The sequence below is a fragment of the Cupressus sempervirens genome, chromosome 9 (assembly GCF_028749045.1).
Source record: "Cupressus sempervirens isolate cs-2001-9-10 chromosome 9, ASM2874904v1, whole genome shotgun sequence".
Lineage (NCBI taxonomy): Eukaryota > Viridiplantae > Streptophyta > Pinopsida > Cupressales > Cupressaceae > Cupressus > Cupressus sempervirens.
In genome coordinates this window covers 401,941,160-401,954,533 of record NC_143126.1, presented here as the reverse complement: position 1 = coordinate 401,954,533, position 13,374 = coordinate 401,941,160, and positions in this window count along the sequence as shown.

The following is a 13,374-nucleotide window of genomic DNA, read 5'->3' as shown; positions in this document are numbered from 1 at the left end:
ATGCCAAAGGGGGAGATTGTTAGTCCCAATTGATAATATAACATAGAATGTTGTTATTGCATGTGAAAGAGTCATATCAATTATTATGTTGTCATTGATGTCAAGCTAATGCAGAAGCATCCTAGGTGTAAGAGCAATCTTGAATCAGCCAAAAATATTCTATTTCAGTTATTTGAATAAGGATTGTCTTAATGCAGAGTTGTTGTTTGTGGAGGCTTTCTATTTAGTAAGTTAGTCATATGAGCTCGAAATGTCTTTATTTCAAAAGTGGATATTCATCTTGGATATATCAACCTACCAATTGAGGCTCAATGCCATATCATGCATATTCATGGATGTATTATGGATTTTTGGTGTGTAATTTTGGTATACAAACTTAAGGCTCACTATTGAAGGCTTTAATGTGCTTGGATGAGGTTTGAAAACTTGATGGATGGGTGCTTGTTCCAAATTGAGCATGTAGATCAAAAGCTAAGGATTTTGAAAAGTGGTTATAATAGTCTATTGAAGCAATGGTTTGAGAGTTATGGCCTTCTGAAGTTGGGCCAACCAAAACTTCCAAAATAAATGTCAAAAATGTATTTGGTCGATTGTATATGTATTATTAGGGTTTTTTGGCCCTAGGTATTAAGTTTGAGTGTCTAGAACCTTCCTAGGCAACATAAAATTGTCTATTTAAAAAATGCATGAAAATTGTTTAGGACAACTCTGGGTGATAGTTCACAACTTTGTCTTGCAGATTACTATAATGAAGGCGCCCGTATGTGTTAGCATATTGCAATCCAAAGTTATATAATTCCTCATTTGTAGCAATAATAAGAAATCCATATTTTGTACTCATAAATTGTTGTTACTTATTTGTTCTTGTTATGTGTTTAAGGTATTAAGGGGAGAACCCTTCATCACAAGCCATAGTTGGTTAGACATTATGCTAATTTAGTAGAATGCCACATCATTTGATTGATGAAGAGGATTTGAAGAAAGTATGATGATGATAGAGTTGGTAAGTATTGGTATTCAATGGGCACTTTAATGAGTTAGATCATGACAGTGTAATGTTGGTTTGGTTATTTTGCAATCATGTAAAGTTGTATTGAAGTTTATGTATTTACCAAACTACATCGATTGAAAGAAGGAATATAGTATTGCCTAAGCTACTAAAGTAATAACCAAGAACTTGGAAAAGTAAAGATGGAGTTCAGTGTTAACTGGGTGATCTTTGTGTTAACTAAGCAGAGTGTTTCTCGAGTGATGTGGCAATATTCGCCAAGTGGAGAACAAAAGAAAAGATCAACCTAAGGTTGATAAATGATAAGAATTATGAATTTTTGAGAAGCATAAATGATAAGGATGAGGTTTGTTATGGGATATATGGCTATAATAATTTAGAGATGATCATATGGAGAAGATTCTCTATTTTCAAGATGAGCACAAACTTTGAGGTGAACTAGTTATTGACCAAATGACTAGATACAATGAATTTGAAATCTATAGATCTAAGTATAAAAAATTGGAAGGGTCTGGAAGGTGATAGTTAACTATTTAAGGAGATGATTAAGACCATTTTTGGTTGATTGATTGATTTTTTGGTTGAATGTTGATTAAGTGTGAATTAAAGTTGAAGTGGAAGGAGCAAGAAGAAGAAAGAAAATTGAGCATAATAGAGTAAGAAAGATCAAATAGAGGAAGTGCAAGGAGAAAGGGAAAGTGTATGAATCGTGTAGTTTCTTATGTGTTGCAAAGTTTATGTTGAAGTTGATTACATATCAACCCCATAGCTCCCAAGAATCGCCTATATGAAAACACATGTCACAGAAAGAGAGAAGGAGAAAACTGTGGAGGCTAGAATTCCCAGACCCATAGATGAGACATTCTTGATAAGAAAAAGAGAATTTTCTATTATCAAAAGTGAATGGATAAACTATAAAGAGATCAATCCTTATAAAAGAATTAAAAAAACCCTAATAGGTAAAACTTAGGTTGCATGATAATAATTAATAAAAGAATTAATTATTATATGCCCAAAGTTTAGCTTAAGTAATTAAAAGATAATAAGTGACTTAATAATTAAATCAATATGATTTGATTAATAAGAAAATACTTTATTAATCTAACACCCCTCACTTAAGATAAACATAGGGAGTAGCTAAAAACCTATAAACTACTATTGAAAGTAAATTTGGGTCCCAACAACAAGGTCTAATGAGGTACCCAAGCACAAGAAAATCTCTGAAAAGAGGAGAAATAGAGAAAACTACATGGGAAAATCCCTACTCCAAAAAGAGATGGAAATAATGTTTAAAAAAACTAGTGAAGGACTAATGGAGCCTCCAAATTAGGGAATGTCCTAGAAGATAGGAACAAAAGAACATCATGAAGAACACCACTAAAACATGAACCTACAAACACTGTCAAACTATTGATCCAAAGAACCTCCACTATATAGAACATGACTAGGTAGAGAAGACTAAGTCTGAAGACCCGATGAATAAAAAATGGAAGGCATCTTCATGGCCTCCAAAAATAGGAATGAAAGAATGTCTATATGGTAAATGATCCATCTCACAAAATGCATAGGTATCCAACCTCTACAATTTCCTAGTACATAGGATCAAATATCGAAAACATAGCTCACTCCATCGAATCAAGAAAGCAATAAAACCAACATAACCTTCCTATAATGTTAAGAGGTAAGACATGAACAATTAAACAAAATGCAATATCTCATGCAAAAATAACCAGGAACATTGAGAGTACAAAAGAAGTACAAACACCTACAATGGCACATGTCATCGACACATCATGAGGCTAATGCCATAGAAGGAACACTCATTTAACAAAGGAAGATGGTGAGTATGATCAACATCAAACCCCCTAAGGTACTTTATAATGTAGTTCAAGTACAAAAAAACACAAAGATGTGCAAGATCCCAAAATACAATAAAGTGACACTTTATCTTAGTGCATTTGCAAAAATACTACAAAAGGATGTCAACAAAGATCACAAGAGGCATAAGGTTGATACAAGAGATAGTACAACCCATAAAAAATTATTTGAAGAAATAGAATCAATCCCTAGACTTGAAACAACCAAGATATCGACCATAATGCAAAAAAGAAAAAAAATTGAATGGGATGTGCGTGGAGTAGAACTTGGAAAAATAGAAGTTTCAAGATATGTCTCCTGGAGTGTAAAATAGAACCTATGACTTTGACTGCATAAAATAGCAACCAAACAACATAAAAAGTTCAAATAAAATACACCATCAAAATGGGCTCAAAATTAGCTTTTCGACGATATCTTGTTTGTGAAAAACGGAGTCTAGATGAGCAAGTTATGACCAAAAAACCACATGTAGGTCAAAAAATAGCTGGAAGGGCAAAAAAAATTTTACCGCCTCGAGATCCATGCCAAATATAGAGGGAAGTGTGTTCACAAACACCAAGTTACCTCAGGAAGCATGCTAGTTTCATACAAAATCTATCTTGGTTTGCATGCCAAAAAATCTTGATTTGCATACCAAAATTCTTGATTTACGTACTAAAAAACTCAAATTTCCTACCATAAAAACTTGATTTATATGGAAAAAATCATCAAATCGCCATCTTGAGAAACATGCCCAAGCTAGGAGCAATTTTTTTGCCTCATATTCCAACTGTGTCCAAATTGGACATATTTTATATGAAATAAGGGTTTTTGGGTGCTTTAAGCTTAATGGTGAGGTCCATTTGGGCTCAAAGTGACCTGAAAATCATTAACCCCTAGATCCAATACAAAAAACCTTTGAAAAATAAAACCCTCAGAAATAAAAAAACATAGATTTGAAAGCCAAGCCAAACTTCTCATAAAGAAAACAAGGGCATGGAGATTTGAAGCTCTGATAGCATGTTGAAGTTGATGAAAGATCAACCCTACAGCTCCCAAGAATCACCTACATGCAAAAACCTATCATAGAAAGAGAGAAGAAAAAAGTTATGGAGGTTGGAATTTCTAGATCCATAGATGAGACATTCTTTATGAGCAAAAAGAGAAAATGCTATTATCAAAAGTGAATGAATAAATTACAAAGAGATCAATCCTTATAAAAGGAGATCAAAACCCTAATAGGTAAAACCTAAGTTGCATGATAATAATTAATAAAAGAATTAATTATTATATGCCTAAGTTTAGTTTAAGTATACTAGAGATAATAAGTGACTTAATAATTAAATCAATATGTATTGAGTTAATGTTGTGATAGTTTATGAAGTTTAATTTGGTGTTGAATTATTTTAAAGGCATGTGGGATAGATGGATATAACTGATTGACGTTGCCGCCACCCCCCCCCCCCCCCCCCCCCCCCCCAATTATCTAACAATGACACAGAGTATTTATATGATTGACCTGGTTAGCAATAAGGAATTTGATGAACATGACTATGCAATCACCTCTCTATAGGGAGACACAACTAACCAAACAACAACATTGTCATCACTACGTGTAGATGTGTTACTCATTGAAATGTGAGTGCATAGTTAAAGACAAAAATTGAAGAGCTGGGAGTAGATGAGATTTATGAAATATTCTATACATTCATTGAGAAAAAAAGACTAAAGAAGGAATGAGAACACCTATTGAACACAATATTTACATCATGCAATAGAAATTCTTGACTTTTTTCAAAAAGATTGGGTAAGACTTGTACTAAGAATAGTACATGACAAATACATGTGGTTAGACATGCATCACAAAATCACAAAGAAAGCCATACAAGGGGTAATAGGATTCAATGACACTAGAATAAAAATAAATACATGAAAGATCATAGTTGATGAAGTTACCAAAATGACTAGAGCAAGGAAGGAAGGACAATCATTAACCATCGATGATATACCAAACATCGATATCAGGTTTATTGCTTTGGTAATTGTATATTGAATTGACCACTCCAACAAGAAAAATATTATGCCTAGCAAAGCATCATATGAAGCATACTAGATTATTCATAACAATGTCCCACTTGACCTAAGAGGATGGTTGTATGAACAACTGATGACCAATTTGATGAAGATCAAAGAAAACCACATGGAGAAAATAAAGATGATTCTTTCAAAATATACTTTAACATATTTAAAGAGGTTATGCAGATAAGGGAAATGATACCCTTTACTTTATTAGAAGAGTACAAGAACGAGTTGTGTTTTCTAGTCTGGACAGATACATGCATGATACAGAATGTGAAGCCTGTAACACATTGGCTCCCAATATTCCAGTATGAATTAGCAAGACAAGAGACTAGACCCTCTATTGAGCTACTTCTATCGATACCTATTGACCCCAAGCTGCCAATGTGTGACAACGACATAATGAGAAGGAGTGCAGTCATCAAAATTGAAAAAGACAAGGACCAAACCAGAAAAGAAGCAAGGAAAGAAAGAAAAAGGAAAGGTGGAATAGAATATTGAACTAGTTCAAGCAATACAATGAAGGTCACATATAGAAACATCAAGTCCAAGGAGAGAGGAAGATGAAGAGATGAACATTAACTCAAGAAGAGAGTCATCCTTGCCTAAGCTTGAGATGATTAAAGAGTATACTACCAGGAAGAGGTCAATGTGAAGCAAGGAAGAAGCATTCACCCATTCACAAGATATCATATCCATCCACATGAGAATCATCATCAAGGACAATAAGACCTGTAAGAAGAGGTAGTAATCCAACCCCTCCACTTTCAATTATGGATATAATAAATGATATAATTCATAATGGAAACTATAGCACAATAAAGAATAGATATCCACTTATGAGTGAGAAGGATCAGAATAGTCTTATAGATATGAGAACAAGAGGACACCTACAATGGTGAAGAATGAACTGCCAAAAGAGTTAGTGCCTACTATTTGTAAAAAGTGGCAAACTAGAGTTACTTGATTCAAGGATATTTTCTTGATGATGCACTGACATAGGTTAGACCTAAATATGCACCATTGGAAAGGAAAACATATGTGGAATCTTACTTTGACGAATTTAGGACATAAGAAAATATTGCACTAGTGACTACATGTAGAGAAAAATAAGTATTTGAATATGCAATTAGGTGTTGGAAGGTGATAGAAAAGCAAATGGAGATAATATGTGCACATAAGAAAAATGAGAAAGCAAAAGCTCTAAACTAGAAAGATCCAAAAGACAAGGGGAAGATGAAGAAAATCAAGAATGTTGGCCCCAATAGAGCAATTGAAGAAGAGGGATGTGTTGATGAAATTCCAAAAGAACCTATTAAATTCAACCCTCTTACCTCACCAAGAAGAGAAAAATATGCAAAAACTCATTGTGAAGTTGATCCAACAAATGAGAAACCACTATAGCTAATTAATCCATAAACTCCTCTAGGAAAGTTGGAACAAATTGAGACTCCCAAGAAAATTGAGCTACCATGGGTAGTTGATATAGAAAAATCATACAGAACACAAGATAAAGAAGAAAATGATGAAGGTGCTATTTAATCGAGTGCACAAGTAGAGGATCGACAAGCAAAGCTAACCCCATCACAAAAGCTAAGAAAGAAGTGAACAAGGATGAAATATATGTGTTGACATCAGAAGGAGATAATGTTAGCAACGATAAGAAGAGTCTAGAAAATGATATGATTGAAATTGTACAGCAACAACCAATTCAAGGAGTCATGCAATAAGGATACATTGGTCAAACAAGCTACTCTAGACAAGTCTACAATGACTATGGGAGTCACCTAAAGGTCTCAAGGCTAAATTAAGCCCAAAACCACAAAGGGAAACTTAAGTTGGAGGATGAACCAAGACAAAGGAAAGATAAAAAATACAAAGGTAGAGATTACCATCCTTGTCATCATCACCTTCAAGCTCTGAAGATAAAGGATCATTGTTTGAGAAAGATGCTCAAGAAGTAGAAGATCATGTCAAAATTTAGGAAGAACATGACAAAAATGCAAGGAGAATAAAGGAGATTTCATGAACCCAAATTATTGTATAAACATATTTCTTAAATGAATATATAATGTCTTATTCATATATATATATATATATATATATATATATATATATATATATATATATATATATATATATATATATATATATATATATATATATATATATATATATAAGTCTAATGTCACTATGTTATGAAAACTCAAATAAATAATATTATAATTCTTCCTAATTCATATCTAACCCAAGTAAAACTAATATTCATATTGGTTTCAATCCTAATACTACATTAGTAATAATATAATTTTCACCCCTATATATAAAAACATTTCTAATGGATAATGAAACCAAGGGTTGTGACCCACTACCAATGGAAATTAACGATCGAGATATAAGAGGTGATAAGGGAAGGATAATAAAGGACCATCATCGGGAGAGTGGAATAAGAAAAAAAAGAAGGCAAACCATTCAATTGCGAGCCACACACAATTTAAGTGGCATTAGAACAATGTTGCATATGGGGACAAGGAACACATGCGACCAAGTAGGAGTACAACCACATCATCGACGTAAGAAGATTATCAGACTTTTTCACAAAGAGATCTTAGGTCCAAGTCAAACCAGACACAAAGGTTGAGGGTGAATGAAGTAAAATATGAACTAAAGGTTTATATGAAGAGTGGGCCCTTAGTGGTATTGAAGGCATTGGTTCCTCTTACCTAGGTAAGTTATATAGGAACTTCTTTCAAATTATTAATAAATTAACACATACATATAATGGAACCAATAAATATGTAGTAATATATTTTTAATAAGATAATGATCATATGTTCAAGTTCTATTATATATGTGACATTAAATGATTCTATGTATATTATGAATTCAATATTTAAAATTATTAAATAAGAATAAGAATAACATCTTGATCCAAATTAAGTTGGTGGAGGGCATTCATTCTGAATGTCATGTAATACGATCCAAACTAAGTTTGGTGGAAGGTATTCATTCCGAAAGTCATAACACAATCCAAACTAAGTTTGGTGGAAGATATTCATTCCAAATGTCATAATACAATCCAAATTAAGTTTGGTGGAGGTCATTCATTTCGAATGTCATAAAAAGATCCAAACTATGTTTGGCGGAGGGCATCTGTTATGAATGTCATAACTTGATCCAGGTAGAACCTAGTGGAGGGTATTCCTTATGAATGTTATAATATAATCCAAGGAAACTTGGTGGAGAATATTTGAATGTTAATTATCCCAATTTGAATAGTTTGGTAAAATATGAAATATCTAAATAGATTTATTGCGATCTTTAGTATAATCAGGTGTCCCATTCTGACTCCAAGAGTGGGGATATTATAGAAGATGAGAAATGAAGATCTTGATCACCATCATCAATTGGTTTGATAGCTCAAAAATAAGTTAGTCTCACCTAAAGTAGGAACAAGTACAAACATTAATTAAAGCATGAAAAGTGATCAACAGATAGTTACTAATGACAAGTACAATACTAAAGTAGATCTTATAGATCATCTTGAGAAACTACTGAAGAATGCAAATATCAATGAATTAACAAGTGAAATCAGAAAAAGGAAACAAAAGGAGAATCTCATAAAACTCATCCAACACCATAAAAAGAAACTTGCAAGAGAAAAATATACAACATTAGATTTGCTAAAGAATGTTTCACCCATTTGACAAAAGATGTTAGATTCACATAATTACATGAAGATTTTAGATGACACTATGCAAAAGACTCATGAAGTTTAATAGATCACTCATAAATCATTCGACATTACAACAAGTTCAACAATCGAGTATACAAATTAAATACACCAAAATCTACATTTGATCAACCAGATCACTACAGAGCAACATAAACGAACCTCTACACTCCTTGAGCTACAATGATTTATATTTGTGATAGGAATCATCCAAGGACATGTACAAGAGGAAAAGAAAATGATATCCATCAACCATGTGGATACCGTTGAAGATATGAAGAGTCACCTACCAAAAATCACAAGCCTTGCACTACCACTCAGGAACCTCCACTAGTCATGGCAGACACACTTGGATACTACAAAGACAAGGCACCCAAACTTGATGACAAAAATGGGAATATTAAAAAAGAAAAGAAAAGGGAAGGATATGGAGATATACCAAAGGGAGAGATGATGAAAGAAGATATGAAAAAGTGGGGAATGAAGATGAAGACTGTGGAGAGATGACCCTAAGGGGGAGTTGAGCATACAAATGGGAAGATATATAGAAAAATAAAAGTACTAAGTACAGAGGTAGAAGAACAGAGGGACTCACAAATATAAGTGATAAAGAAAATAGCCAAGTCCACTTATCAGTGAAGATTCTATCAGTATCAATCCAAGCAATTTGAAGTACGAAGGTGATCAAATCAAGAAGGATCATAAGTTTTGTCATCAATGCTAAAGGAGAAGATTGTTGACCCTATAGGTCTCATTGGCATTACAAAGGGTAGTTGGTGTTGTAAATACTTCATACACCAAAGTCTTTTCGTTAATTGGCAATCAATCAAGAGGAGTATACCATCTCACAAATATGGATAGACGTCTACACCATTTTGCACATGAGTTAAAGATAAGTTGAAGACTATTACAATTAGCATGATGAGTCAACAATATGATGATGTAGATGAAGATATGGAAAAAATAGCTATAGGATTAACATTATGATGAAACAATGCAAGAACAAAGGACAGATGAGTTGAGGCTAGACCTAGCACAAATTGGCAAGGCTACCAATCTAGACCATATGATGTAGGTGTCATGAGTTGTTTGTGAACCACTCAGAAGTGCAATTCAAAATTTGAATTCAATTGTTTGAGAGAGATATTTTTCTAAGGTTTTGACACCTAAAAATATAAGGTTATGCATTTCAAAAAAAGAAGAGAGAGTGTATGTGTGCGTGAAGAGAGATGAGTGACATAAGTGGATGCTTTGAAAAAGATTAAAAGGAGAAAAGAATGAGAGGATGAAGAACAAGTGTTGTTGAACAAAGTACATGAATGAAAGGCAATATTAACCCAAAGAAGCTTTGTGTACTATAGACAAGGGAAAGCAAAGATAGAGTAGTGATACCAAGACTATCATGGTGATCATTCAAGAGGCAAGAGAATATCAAGGTATCTTCTAGGTATACAAAGATCTATTAGGCAAGGTGTTCCATATAGACTAGATCATATTTGATTTCTTTCTAACCATTGTAATCATTTTGTAAGCTCTTACCCAGACATGCTTAAGTAAAAAGCATATAATAAATCCTCTAACAAGGTGCCTCTTAGAAGGAGTGCTAGAATCATGTAACCAAGTAGCTTTAATAGGCTAACTGTGATTCTAACAAGTTGCAGACATTCTCAACTAGATGTGTTTCCAGAAGGAACAAGTTGTAGCTCTTAATCAACCAACCTTTTATTTGTAGTAAAAGGCTAAAGGGTATATTATCTCCACCATAGTTTTCATCCTCTCATCAAGGGTTTCCATGTATAAATCTTGTTGGACTAACTACTAGCCTTCCCCTTTGAGATTCATGACATGGCTTAACCGCCTCCTATGTTATATAAGTCTAGTGGTTGTAACGAGCATTAATAGGTTGATCTTTGGGTGCGACAACAACTCTAGCTTGTAACAAGTGGTATTAGAGCTTGGTCACAGGTTTGAATCTCCTCAGCTAATTTTGAGGGGGAAATTGTTGGACTATCTGCCAGGCTTCTCCTTCAGGATTCATGACATGGCTTAACCACCTCCTATGTTTTATAAGTCTAGTGGTTGTATTGGGCATTAATAGGTCGATCTTTTGGTGCAATGACAACTCTAGCTTGTAACAAATCTATGTGTCCATTAATGAATTATTTTGTATGCGAGTTTGTGTGCTTCTACTTTACTAGCACTTATAGTTGTATAGGTATTTAAATGGTTGTTTTTTAGTGTATTTGAAATGGTTGGGAGAATAACACATTTTGGAGTCAGTACTAATTCACCCCCCTCTAAGTACCGACTAAGACCAAAAAATTATTTGCTACAGATCAAGAAGTTAGTGAAAATAAAGGGGGTATTACGTGCAAAATGTATAATGGCTAGAGTATGGTTGACTATGTAATTTGTTCACAAAATCTTATAGCTAGAGTGTTTGAGTTTAAGTTTGGTGTATGCCCCATAGAGATGAATTCTGATCACATGCCTCTATATAATAAGCTAGACTTTGCTTCAAACAACCCATACAATAAACATGATCCTCACATGCAAAAGACAACAACCAACAAAGAAAAAATCCTTTTAAGTCAAGAGAATAAAGTCATCTTCAACACAATTCTTAAGCAACAACTCCATTAAAGAAATAACCACTTGGTGGTTGACAAGGTTGATGAGGAATGTGAACCAATCCATAGCATCTTGCTAACCATTATGATTCACAAGGATTTAAATGCATGTAAAAGATCACACGTCAAAAAGATGGCTACTAACACTTTCATGACAAATCCATCATACAATGAGGAGTGTAAAGAAACAAAGAGATCTATGAAAGGAAAAGACATAAACAAAGAAATCAAGAAGTGGTATACAAAATTGATTCACACAAAAAATAAGAGTACGTTAAAAAAAGAAGAGAAAAGTTAATATCCATTGGATATCACGACCCCAAATTTTTTTGGAAAGAATAACAACAAGAAAGAAAATAAATAAATAACAATAATACAGATGCACAATGGCTTGAATATTCAGAGTTTCTCTATGAACACCCATAAGAGGAGAACCCTGCTCCTATTGTGAATACAATGGAGGAAATCTTCATAGTGCATAATATCAAGATAGGGATAAAAAAATTGGCAAGTGGTAAAGCTAGAGATATTGATGGGCAACAAGATGAAATTTTAAAATGAAGAAATCCTCAAGCCTCACATAAAGGGTATCTTCAATCGTGTTACTTGTGAGGGTTTCTAAATAGATTGGACAACTGGTGTGATTATTCCTCTCTTCAAGAATGAGAATGTTAATAATCCATTGAACTACCACACTATTATGGTTAACCTACTTCTTGGAAAACTTTTTGGGAGCATGATAGAATGCAAAATTAGCAACTATGTAGAAGGTGAGGGTAAAATAGCAAGATGACAAGCATGTTTTAGACCCAGAAACTCCACCATTGATCATTGCATCACTCTTTGGCACATAGTAGAGAAAACAATCGGGGGGAGAAGGTTATTATTATTTTTCAAACTTCAAGAAAACCTTTGACATGGTACTTAGAGACAAGCTATGGAACATAATTAAAGAATTGGGTATTAGAGATGAGTATAAAGCAACAATGCATAGATTATATGAAATAGTTAGACCCAAAATCATAACTAGTGAAGGAATGTCTGAATGTTTTTGTAGTGACATTGGTGTTAAACATAGATGTCCTTTATCTCCGACCTTGTTTGGGTTGTACATTAATAAACTAGAAACTTGGTTAAACAAAATAGAGGGGAGGGTGTTCATTTGGCAAGGTATTTGGTGAAGCTTCTTTTGTAAATTGATGATCTTATTTTGATATAAAAAATGGTTCAAGGGCTAAGAGATCATTTAGGGGCCTTAGAGAAATTTTGCTAGGAAGTTGGGATGCAGGTGAATATTACCAAAACCAAAATCATGTTTTTCTCTTTAAGGAGAAAACAAAAGCATATTACATTCCTTTTTGAAGGAAACTTCATTAGAAATTGTGAAGGAAATATAAGTATCTAGGAATTGACTTCTATTATAAGCTCAATTAGGAGACATGTAGAGCGAAAAGGATACAAGGAGGTTGGAAAACTTCATTTCTACTTCATAATAGATGTAGGACAATAGAACTACAAGATAAAAAACCAAGAAGACTCTTTTTGGTTTTTTGGTCACATCAATAGTTCTTTATGTCTATGAGGTTCGGGGGGAATGTGTCAAAATGTGGATGTAGACAAATAGATAGAATTTAGAAACACTTAATCACAAGCAATCTCAAAGTTAAAACCTTTGTACCTTATGAAATTCTTTTAGCAAAGGCTAGGGTTTTTCCATTAGAGGCTTCAAGGATAATTCAGCTACTTAGTTACTTAAAGAAGGTTGAAAACATGCATGACCATTGCTAGCCAAAAGTTGTGAAAGGGGAGGCTATTAACAACAAAAATAAAACTTGGTGAAGCACAATATTAAATGGTTGGATAAATGAAACATCAAGTTACATGAATGGCCTAACAAAAATGTGGACATAAAAAAGTTATATAGAAGTTTTAGAGTGCCATGTGGAATAATAACATTGGTAGAAAAAAGCCTTACTACATTTCAGAATTCAACCCAACTAAGGAACATGGTGAGAAAGCATATCTAGGTGCCACTTTTAAAAGAATTGCAAGGTTGTTAGTGGCAC